Here is an 11,238-nt window from a genome sequence, read left to right as displayed (position 1 = left end):
TCTCTATCGATATTTCCTCACTATGTACGTATACTCACAAACAAACACGTACACACACATACACACATGTATTTACTTATATACAAATATTATGTATATATATATATGTATATATATAGAACATAGATATCTATTTATGCGGTTGTCCATTAATTCTAATACGTGAATTACTATTTATCTCCCTCTTCCGTCTTCTCTCTCTCTGTATCTGTCTCCCTTTTTCCCTATCTGTCTGCCTCTTTTTCTCTCTTTCTCTTTAGCTCTCTGTTTCTCTATCTGTCTGTCTTTCTCTGTTTCTCTGTCTGTCTGTTTGACTTTCTCTCTCTCCTCTCTCTCCCCTTCTCTCTCTTTCTCGCCCTCTCTCTCTCTCTCTCTCTCTCTCTCTCTCTCTATATATATATATATATATATATATATATATATATATACATATATAACTCGTTCATATCTATCTATGTTGGTGTTAATCTACCTTATCGTACCTTGTTCATTGCTCTTTATATCTCTGTCTTCCTCCTTCTCTCTCTCTCTTTCACTGCATATATATATATATATATATATATATATATATATATATATATTTAGTAGAAATGGTAATTGATAAAAAAAATTATATATATATATATATATATATATATATATATATATATATATATATATATATATATGGATCCATAGAATGAGGAGGGGAGGGGGAGCGGAAGTAAGCGTGCGAGACGCCATTTCCGGGGAGACAGTTATAAATAGAGGTTGAAAAGAGTCTAACACAGGTAACCAAATATTGGTCTCCCTTGTTCTGATCTTCTGTCGTACAAACAGAAATAAAAATTACTTATTTTTGAAATTTTCTTAATAATCGGAAACCCTACCGGAGATCACTTTACCTAACTTTATATATATATATATATATATATATATATATATATATATATACATATACATATATATATATATATATATATATATATATATATATATATATACATAAACACACACACACACACACACACACACACACACACACATATATATATATATATATATATATATATATGTATATTCCTGACCATATCTGTATATGTGCGGATCGGTCACTACCAGACTATTCTGTCAATTCTTAATCAACAGACTTCCTGTACTTTTACAAGGCCATAATTCGCCCATGTATGGAATATTGTTGTCACCTTTGGGCTAGTGTATCTAGCTAGACAGGGTTCAGGAGGGAGTCGCCAACTAAATAGGTCTTGAACTGTCGGCTAGGCTTCAACCTCTCTCCCATCGACGAAATGTTGCATCCCTCTGCCTGTTTTACAAGTATTTCAATGGTAAATGCTCCGACGAACTACACGCCCTTGTACTCCCTCGACGCAAATGCCCCCGACACAACCGACAAGCAGCAAAATTCCACCCTTACACAGTAGAGATCCACAAATTCCAGAAAACCTTCTACTCTAATAGTTTCTTCCCCAGAACTGCTAGACTTTGGAATTCACTTCCGGGTTCCTGCTTCCCCGACTGTACTGACATGCAGAAGTTCAAGTGTAATGTAAATAGACATCTTGCTGCAAAACTGTCGTCATAGTATCTCTGCAAATTATGTCCCAAATAATACCCCCCTACATCAATGTGGCATTTAGGTTGAAAAATACAATAAAAATATAGGGGATTCGGATTCGTGGAACAAATTCGATTTATATTTTAGCCAGTAAGTATAGTTATCAAGGGGGCAACATTGAAAAAATTGGGACTTGTAAGAAAGGCGCAAGTCAACTTACAGCGTTTCCATACGCATGCACAAGCATACATTCATACGTTAAACTATGTTAATTTATAAAGCTTTGTAATATATATGAAGTTAGCTTAGATGGTAACGAATAAGGTTGGAAGGCTCCAGGTTTTGGTTTCTATTGTAGCTGATGGTAACCAACTAATATACATTGTTTTTAACTTTTGATATCATCACTATATGTCTATATATTAGGTATAATAATAGTTAATAGAATATTGAATTAAGGATTATATATATATATATATATTATTTTGCTAATTCCTACCCTCTGATGAGAAGGAGAGTATTTCTTCGAAACTCCGCGGATTAAGGACTATCCATTTATCTAATGTTTCTTTTTCAAATTAAATATGTTTTTAACTCATTTCAAAGTGTTTTTTTAACATATTTCATTAACTGTTTGCTCATATTATAAGCTCTATTTCCTATTTGGTATTATCGAACTTTTATATCTGGCTGAGATAATTTTATAAATATTAATTTTTTAATATTTATGATTTACTTTAATTTTACCATCTTTGATCATTTTGGTAAATTCAATCGTAATTTTCATTATATATATATATATATATATATATATATATATATATATATATATATATATATATATATATTAGCGTTGATGGTGGGGGGCCGGTTTGGATCGGGCGTAAAATGCGCGTAAATATTATATTTATCCAGATTTCGTATATATTATTATAGAATCGTGATTTCAATAGTGTAAAAAAAAAAAGTATTTAGGGGCCATCAATTAAAATCGAAATCGAAACATTGACAGCTGGTGCCGTTACCCCTGTACTAACGTGACGCGTATATACAGCAACTAAAAATTAAAAATTAAAAAATAAACTAACATGAATGCACAAAATGCTTAACGTTTTTTTTTCAGTTTTTACCTATTTTTGATTCCTTAAAAACAATTTTAACCGGCTAAAGACCCATACAAGAACGGTCCGTAAAAAAAAAAAAATCCAATCATTTAGGGTCCCTAGCGACGCTTTGCGACTTTTAGTTTCGGCAGAAATAAAGTTTGAAAATATGGAGGCAGGCAAAAAACAGACAGACAGACAAACAGCCAGACAGATAGACAGAACGACAGGCCGACAGACATATAAGTGTTTATATATTAGATATATATATTTATGTACCAAATTATTATTATATATATAACACACAAATATGCACACACACACACACACACACACACACACACACACACACACACACACACACACACACATATATATATATATATATATATATATATATATATATATTCTACTAAAAGCATTATACTTTATGTAGCCAGTTTCTTTGTAAGTAGGTACACGCTAAATTGAATGAAGTAAGAGAATAAAAAATCAATACCGGCCATATTTGGAATGTTTGAAGGTTCACAAAGAAAGAAAGGAACAAAGAGAAAGAAAGAAAAAAAGAAAGAAAGAAGGGATAAAAGACAGAGAAGGGGATGCATCTTAAGGGAGCTGATCAATGAATTGCAGGTCGAGTAGCCATGTTTATTCATTTAATTAATCAAACTGGCAACGATGAATAGAAAAAAAGGGTTTTAAAGAGAACTGAGGGTTTTTTTTTACAACAAAAATATTCACGGTATAAAATTTATTGACATACTTGTTACATGTTCTTTCTTTTCTAATATTTTTTACTAATAACATTTTTTAAAAAGTATACTAAGTTACGAATAGATAACAACTAGAAGAATACCCGTTCCACGAATGATAAAATTAATTCCCCGAACAGAGCAGTTTGCAACAATTTTTATCGATAAAAAAATCAAAATATAATTATATCAATCTTATGTCTAGTGTCCTTATTCTGATTTCGATCGCAATTTATTCCATGAAATCTCTAAAACTTCAGGCTTAAGCCTTTTTTAACCGGAAATTGAAATTTAAAAAGTCTTGCTATGATTGTGGGGTAAAAACATAAATATATACTAAATACTATTTGGTTTTTAATCTGAAAATAATAAAACGTATGGCGGTAAGAATGAATTAAACATTAATATTGAAATTTGATTAATGGAAATAATATTAGGTGTTGTAAATTGAATTATTAAAATATTGCTGCGAACCAAACAGCTATGTCCAGAATTACTGGAAGTCGAAAAAATAAAGCATGGAAAAAAGCAAAATTAAATAAATAAATTAAATAAAATAAAATTCCGGCTACTTACTTCTACGGATGTTGAAAGAATATTAAAGGCAAATGTACTTTATAAATATACATATTGTAATATGCTGATAATGTCTGCGTGACGCATTACATATATGTTGCTAAAAATATATTTAGGATGCTAATAAGTGAATCCTGTTGTGGGATGTGAAACTTTTTACAAATTGGTTTTTCGATGCACAGATGAGCTTGCTCAGTTGTGCGAAATTATAATTGATGAACTATTATATTGACAGCGCTACAATTGTACGCTGATTGTCACCAATAAAAGACCAACATTTTGAAAATGAGTAACTACATGAGTGTCCGTTTCGTCTAACGTAGTATCTTTAAGAATATATATATATATATATATATATATATATATATATATGTGTGTGTGTGTGTGTGTGTGTGTGTGTGTATGTATGTATGTATGTTTGTATGTCTGTCTGTCTGTCTGTTTGTCTGTCTGTCTGTTTGTTTGTCTGTCTGTAAGTTTTTTTTTCTGTCTTCATATTTTCAAACTCTATCTCCGCCGAAACTAATAGTCGCAGAGCGGCGGTTGGAGCCTCAAGATTGGATTTCTTACGGGCCGTTGTTTTATGGGTCTTTAGACAGTTTTGAAGGAGTCAAAAATGGGTTAAAATTGAAAAAAGACGTTAAACACTTTGTACATTCATCTTAGTCTATTTTTAATTTTTTAATCGGTTTATAAGCGTGTCACATTGGTACAATGGAAACGTCACCAGCTTTGAATGCGACAATTTTGGTTTCGATTGAAGCTGATGGCATCTAAATACATTTTTTTACCTTTGAAATCACGACTCTATACTAATATATACGAAGTCTGGACAAATTAAAATATCATATTTAAGCGTATTTTACGTTTGGGCAAAGCCCCCCCCCCTGCTAATATATATATATATATATATATATATTATTATTATTATATAATAGCAATTCAATCATAAACTCTCGACCAAAAGGAACACCCCTGAAACCTTTGACATAATGATGTCGCTGTTTTAATTGGGTAATTTCTCCTCAGGGACATGAGGTTTATATTTAAGGATAGGAATTTACAGGGTAGCCTATATAGAACTATAACTATTATGATTAGACCTTGACTATACAATAAGACCATGAGTGAATTAAAAGAACTTTTTTCCAAATTTTAGCCTTGCTATAACTATAGACAATGACAAGAAAACATAAAACTTTCAAGATGTATCCCTAAATATAAACAAAGGCACCTATAGTCCCTACCATAAACCCAACCTTTCTATATTCTATGTACATAAATTCTAAAACCGCACCAGGCCCGGTGTAAAAATCATTACCCGCGCTTTATCAAATAGATTCTCTAAACTTTCTGCCAATTACGAAATCTTCTAAGTCAACTTAAACTTTTATAAAACCGGTTTAGCAAACTCAGGCTACTCAAAGAAAGTAACCTATGTTAACAATAGCAATAATAGCCCTAACTATTGCTACCATATAGTCACCCGTAACAAGACAATATTGCTACCATATAGTCACCCGTAACAAGACAATATTGGTACCATATAGTCACCCGTAACAAGACAATATTGCTACCATATAGTCACCCGTAACAAGATAATATTGCTACCATATAGTCACCCGTAACAAGACAATATTGCTATCATATAATCACCCGTAACAAGACAATATTGCTACCATATAGGCACCCGTAACAAGACAATATTGCTATCATATAGTCACCCGTAACAAGACAATATTGCTACCATATAGGCACCCGTAACAAGACAATATTGCTATCATATAGTCACCCGTAACAAGACAATATTGCTACCATATAGTCACCGTAACAAGACAATATTGCTATCATATAGTCACCCGTAACAAGACAATATTGCTACCATATAGTCACCCGTAACAAGACAATATTGCTATCATATAGTCACCCGTAACAAGACAATATTGCTACCATATAGTCACCGTAACAAGACAATATTGCTATCATATAGTCACCCGTAACAAGACAATATTGCTATCATATAGTCACCCGTAACAAGACAATATTGCTATCATATAGTCACACGTAACAAGACAATATTGCTACCATATAGTCACAGTAACAAGACAATATTGCTATCATATAGTCACCCGTAACAAGACAATATTGCTACCATATAGTCACCGTAATAAGACAATATTGCTACCATATAGTCACCCGTAACAAGACAATATTGCTATCATATAGTCACCCGTAACAAGACAATATTGCTATCATATTGTCACCCGTAACAAGACAATATTGCTACCATATAGTCACCCGTAACATGACGACAAGACAATATAAACTAAATTACTATCACTCGAATAACAATAAAGCTAGGAGCAAAAAGCACCCACCTGATAATAAATAAATAAGCGCTCCAAAAAGAATTTGAATAAAAAAGAATATTTTATTTTGCCCCCTACATCAATAGAGTAAGAATTAACATCCGTAAGGATTTTTATTATTCTATAGAACTCCCTTAGACATCACCATAAATGCAGCACTATCTTGAATAAATAAATATTTATTTGCTTCCCCACCAAAGCAAATTAGGCACAAGGCCGTTTTTAATGTGGGGTAAAAACCAGCTCCCCTAAAAGCAAGCAAAAAGAGGGCACTCTGGTTACCAAAAAATAATAATTGTCCCAGTATAGAGCGTTTCCCATCCGTAGACTGGTACAAATTATCTTAAGTGCAGCATCTGCAGAACAGATACTACACTCTGATCACGGCCCGTTGCTAAACTTGGCTCACACTATGATAAACTGTATTAATAGAAAATAAGTAAATCTCAACCAAACCAAAATAATAATTCAAACGTTACCCCTCCAAACTACAAATGGGTTCAGCCGAGAATTGCTCTCTAGATAATAACTGCCTGCACTCAGATGTGATTTATTCACGTACAGCGAATCATCTTCTAATAAAGCAACATGCACCCTTCCCCATCAAGCACAATAACTGACTATTGACTAATTGAAACAGCACCCACACCATACCCAAACAATCAATCGCCTCAACCAATGTAATTAATTCTTATACCTTCCCCATTCACATACCCCAAACACAGTACCAAACCTTACTATTCGTCTCAACTATCCTATCCATTTACGGCCCTGTCTGTGGGGCATTAGAATACGCCGACTGCCCCCCTGCAGAGGGTAAAGGTCCCTCAATGGGGGTCCTGGATATGACCTTACACTATATCCAATGGTGAGGCCCCAGCTTGTGGGCTTTGGGGAGTGTGGAGTCACCCTTTAATTACCATTGCTCCCAGGTCCACTCTGACCCGGAGTGGTAGTACCTGTTAGGGTCCCAACTATGGGTTGAATAAAAACCGACGTGAAAACAACAAATATATTCTATTAAAAAAAGTTTTCTTTAAAATCTTTGGATTCGGCATTAAATAATCCGAAAAGGGTTGATATGCCGTAAAACAAAAACAACCAACTAACCAACCTATCCATTTACAATTGTATAGGATTGCCCTTTTTCCTGTAAAAACTCACATCGCAAACCACATCAGCAGTATCTCAAATAATAATTCCAAAGCTAAAACTACCCTACAACCCTCATAATAAATCTCAATTACTCTTCGAAATGAAAATCGTAAAAATATCCTTGGAATCTAAATGGTACCTCCTTTGCAATACATAGGGCACAGCTATAATTACAGCACCTGCAAACCTAAATGTGATAAATACCAACAATGAAATATTAAGCCAGTGTAAGCATAAAAAATTCAAATATGAAAATTATATGAATTCTTTGTGTTTTCATGCGCGTCAAGTTAAAATTCAGAAACTACACAAGACACAAATGCAAAGTTGATATGTTTTGTCAGCATTATTTCAGACAATATATGGGGACATTTGTCTTTTAATATTCATTCTTTAAGGATCACCAAAAAAAAATTAGTCAGACGGGGGTTGGATATTTGGAGAACTTCTTGTTACATAGATTTTTAGTCTGCAACTTAAACTAAAACATACTTTCTAGGCCTTTGTACTATGATCATGGTGTCGTTTCTTTATTTTCCTTAACGGAACAAGGAAATCTTTTGATTGAAGGGGAGTAAAAGAAGGGAAGAAGAGGGAGGGAAGGAGAGCGGGCAACAGAGAGAGATGGAGATGGGGATAGAGAGCAGGTAAAGAGAGTGAAAGGGAGAAACGTTTTAAGAGTAAGATGTTATACGTACTTTTTAACTCTTTTTTTTTTTTTTTAATTTTGTTGTCTATGTTCCCGAGCACCGCCAGGTTGCAACAACAACAAAAGATAAAAAAAATAATAAAAACGCGCCAAAACTTCCAGGAGAGATGTTTGGAAGCCACCATTAACCCATGCATAGAGTATTGTTGACTTATCTGGGCAGATGCATCTACTACTTGTCTTTCCCTTTTAGACAGGACCCCAAAATTATAGGTCTTTCACTATTTCCAAACTTTCTCACATTGCAGTTATGTTGAACCCCTGAGCCTTTTTACAAGTATTTACAATTGGAAATGCTCTGACGAAGCACTTGTGCCCTCTTGGCGTATATACTTTCGACTAAATCGACAAGTATTAGACGACCCCAGATGTAGGAAAGTCTTCTACTTGTATATTTTCTTCTCATCAACCACAAACTGTTGGACTTTGGAATCCTCCCTTATCCACCCCCTTCATTGATGTCTCGAGGCCGCATTGCTCCCTGATCCGTTAAGCCGGCTCCGTCCAATAAATTCGCTGCATTTTGTACGAAAGCTGACCAAGTCCGGCGATCTATCCTTAACACTGACACTATCGATAGCCAGTTACAGGTCAACGACGAACACTAGATTGTTGACTCAAAATCAGTTTGATATCTTCCTTAATCGTTCAGAGCCATAGTTTTAGTTAACCGTCGCATCGCTTCTTCTAAGTCTCGAGGAGGAACTGGAGCTGATGAGATTGTCTCGTTGATAGTGGAGGGCGTGACCATCCAAGCGAAGGCGTTTCGTGAGAAGATCCTGTTAGAGGAAAGTGATGTGGTATCGCGCTTGAACCATTGCCTTCGGCAGGAGGTTGCCAGGGTACACGAATAATGTAACACAGACAGAAATAATCCAAAACTCTCCAGTCTGCGAAGGTCAGCAGTTTTCATCGGCCAGGATTCACAAATGTAGAGGAGAATAGTGCGAACGGATGCTGCACTAACATGGTTAAATTTAAATATAATGCGAATAGATATCTTGCTACTCAACTCTCTACAAAGTGCCCTTGTAGATTCGGTACCAAATAGCAACCTCTTACGTCCAAACGGCAATGTGTGTTGTTTTTTTGGGGGGGGGGGGAGGGATGTTTTTGTTTTTTTTTTAAATGAAAAAAGACATGTCCGTTCAATTTGTGTTTTTAAAAATTGAAAGACGATTTTTATTCCAAACCGAAGCGTGACAGAAACTGACCAACATAGCTTGTCGAGGAGGACATATCTTATAGATACATGAATGACATGCTATTCAACTGAATTGGAAGACAATGGCGTATAAAGAGATTATCGACGGCAAGAGCTAATTAGAAAAGTGTAGCTATCGTCATAGTGATGGCGTATTAAGATGGCGCCGGGGGAATGTCCATCCAGTTTTGTGTGAACCTGTCTAACTACAAGTTAAAGTATCAATCATATCCGTCCTGTTGAGGCATAAACCACCACCATGCAAATATGCAATCGTTATCCGTACGTGAGAAAATTATTTTCCTAGTTTCTTTTGACTGAAACTTTTTAAAAGGATGGCAAAATGAAGCCTTATAATTTATATCTAATTAAATAACTACGAAAGTGTTTTCCGTTTATCATGCCCATACTGCGATCAAAACGGGTTACTGTTATGTAAATCTATATATCTATAAAAGTGAAAATGTGTGTGAGGGTGCTTGGGTGTGTGTACATTTCCATACAAAATTACTCTGTCGATTGTCAGCCTACAGACTCGAGATTTGACATAAGGGGTATGGAGATTTGAGAAAATCTTTTTATTCGGTTTTCGGCCAGAAATTTGGCTGTCAAGAGGTCAAAGTTGAAAGAGTTGACCTTTGCAGACTCTATCAAACTCCTCCGTCAATTTTTAGTCTAAACATTTGAATTTTTAGATGAAATGAGTCAAACTTTATAATATATATATATATATATATATATATATATATATATATATATATATATATATGCACATAAAATTATGAACATAGGGTATGAGAAACGCTGGATTGAACTGCTAGTATTAAATCAGTGTGTTTTTTCATATTTTCACAACCTTAAATTTATGATGTCCGGAAAACTTGCTAATCCAAGCAAAATAGACTAATTACTAATTCAGTAATTCTGAATCGGAAAGTCACAATTGAATAATGCTACTGATTTACACTGAAACTGTGACCGCAATTCTAATTTTATTATAAATAAGAAGTAATGTATGCTACTAGCAGAAAATACTAAAACTGTACAAAGACACTCGCTAGAAAGCGATACTAATGCACTAATAGGAATCGAAATCGGGACTCGGAAGCATCAGAACGTTTGCATGCATCGGGATCGGTATGTGATCCCCCCACCAAAAAAACAACAACAAAAAAACCGATTCTTTTAATTATTTTTGTTTGTTTAAAACTTAATTGTTCATTTTTTTTTTGGTATGACACTACGTAGCTATACTGAATATTCGCTGACCCCAACATTGTATACTGCGGACTTTTTCTCTGTTTTATCTTCTTATGGCCGTATTGTCGTCTTTTACACATTGGCGATTTGCGATGGGAGCGCACGGGTTTACTAATATAAAAATAAAATAGGAAAACACTGATATTTTAATAAAGTTGTTTCGACGATATAATGTCGTCTTCAGACAGTTTGAGATTTTCTATTTCTTTTTCTTCCTCATCCATAAACCTTTGTGTTTAGAAGATATATATATATATATATATATATATATATATATATATATATGTGTGTGTGTGTGTGTGTGTATATATATATATATATATATATATATATATATTTCTATGGAAATATTTTTTCAATGATATTTCACCTTTTATTTATGCCAATCCTTAATTTATGAAGATCAATGTAATTACAGAGCAAATATCAAGTAAATGACAAAAGTCTATATTCCAAATTTCATGATGTTGACCATCTTACAATTTATTCCTTTAATTCAGTTGACATTCACAATTTTTGATAGCAACTGTTTTGTAGCGCAAAACCATTCATTAA

Source organism: Euprymna scolopes, chromosome 32, assembly GCF_053919585.1.
Source record: "Euprymna scolopes isolate OS-2025 chromosome 32, ASM5391958v1, whole genome shotgun sequence".
Taxonomy (NCBI): Eukaryota; Metazoa; Mollusca; class Cephalopoda; order Sepiida; family Sepiolidae; genus Euprymna; species Euprymna scolopes.
The sequence above is the reverse complement of the archived record's forward strand: the minus strand, read 5'-3'. Positions refer to the sequence as shown.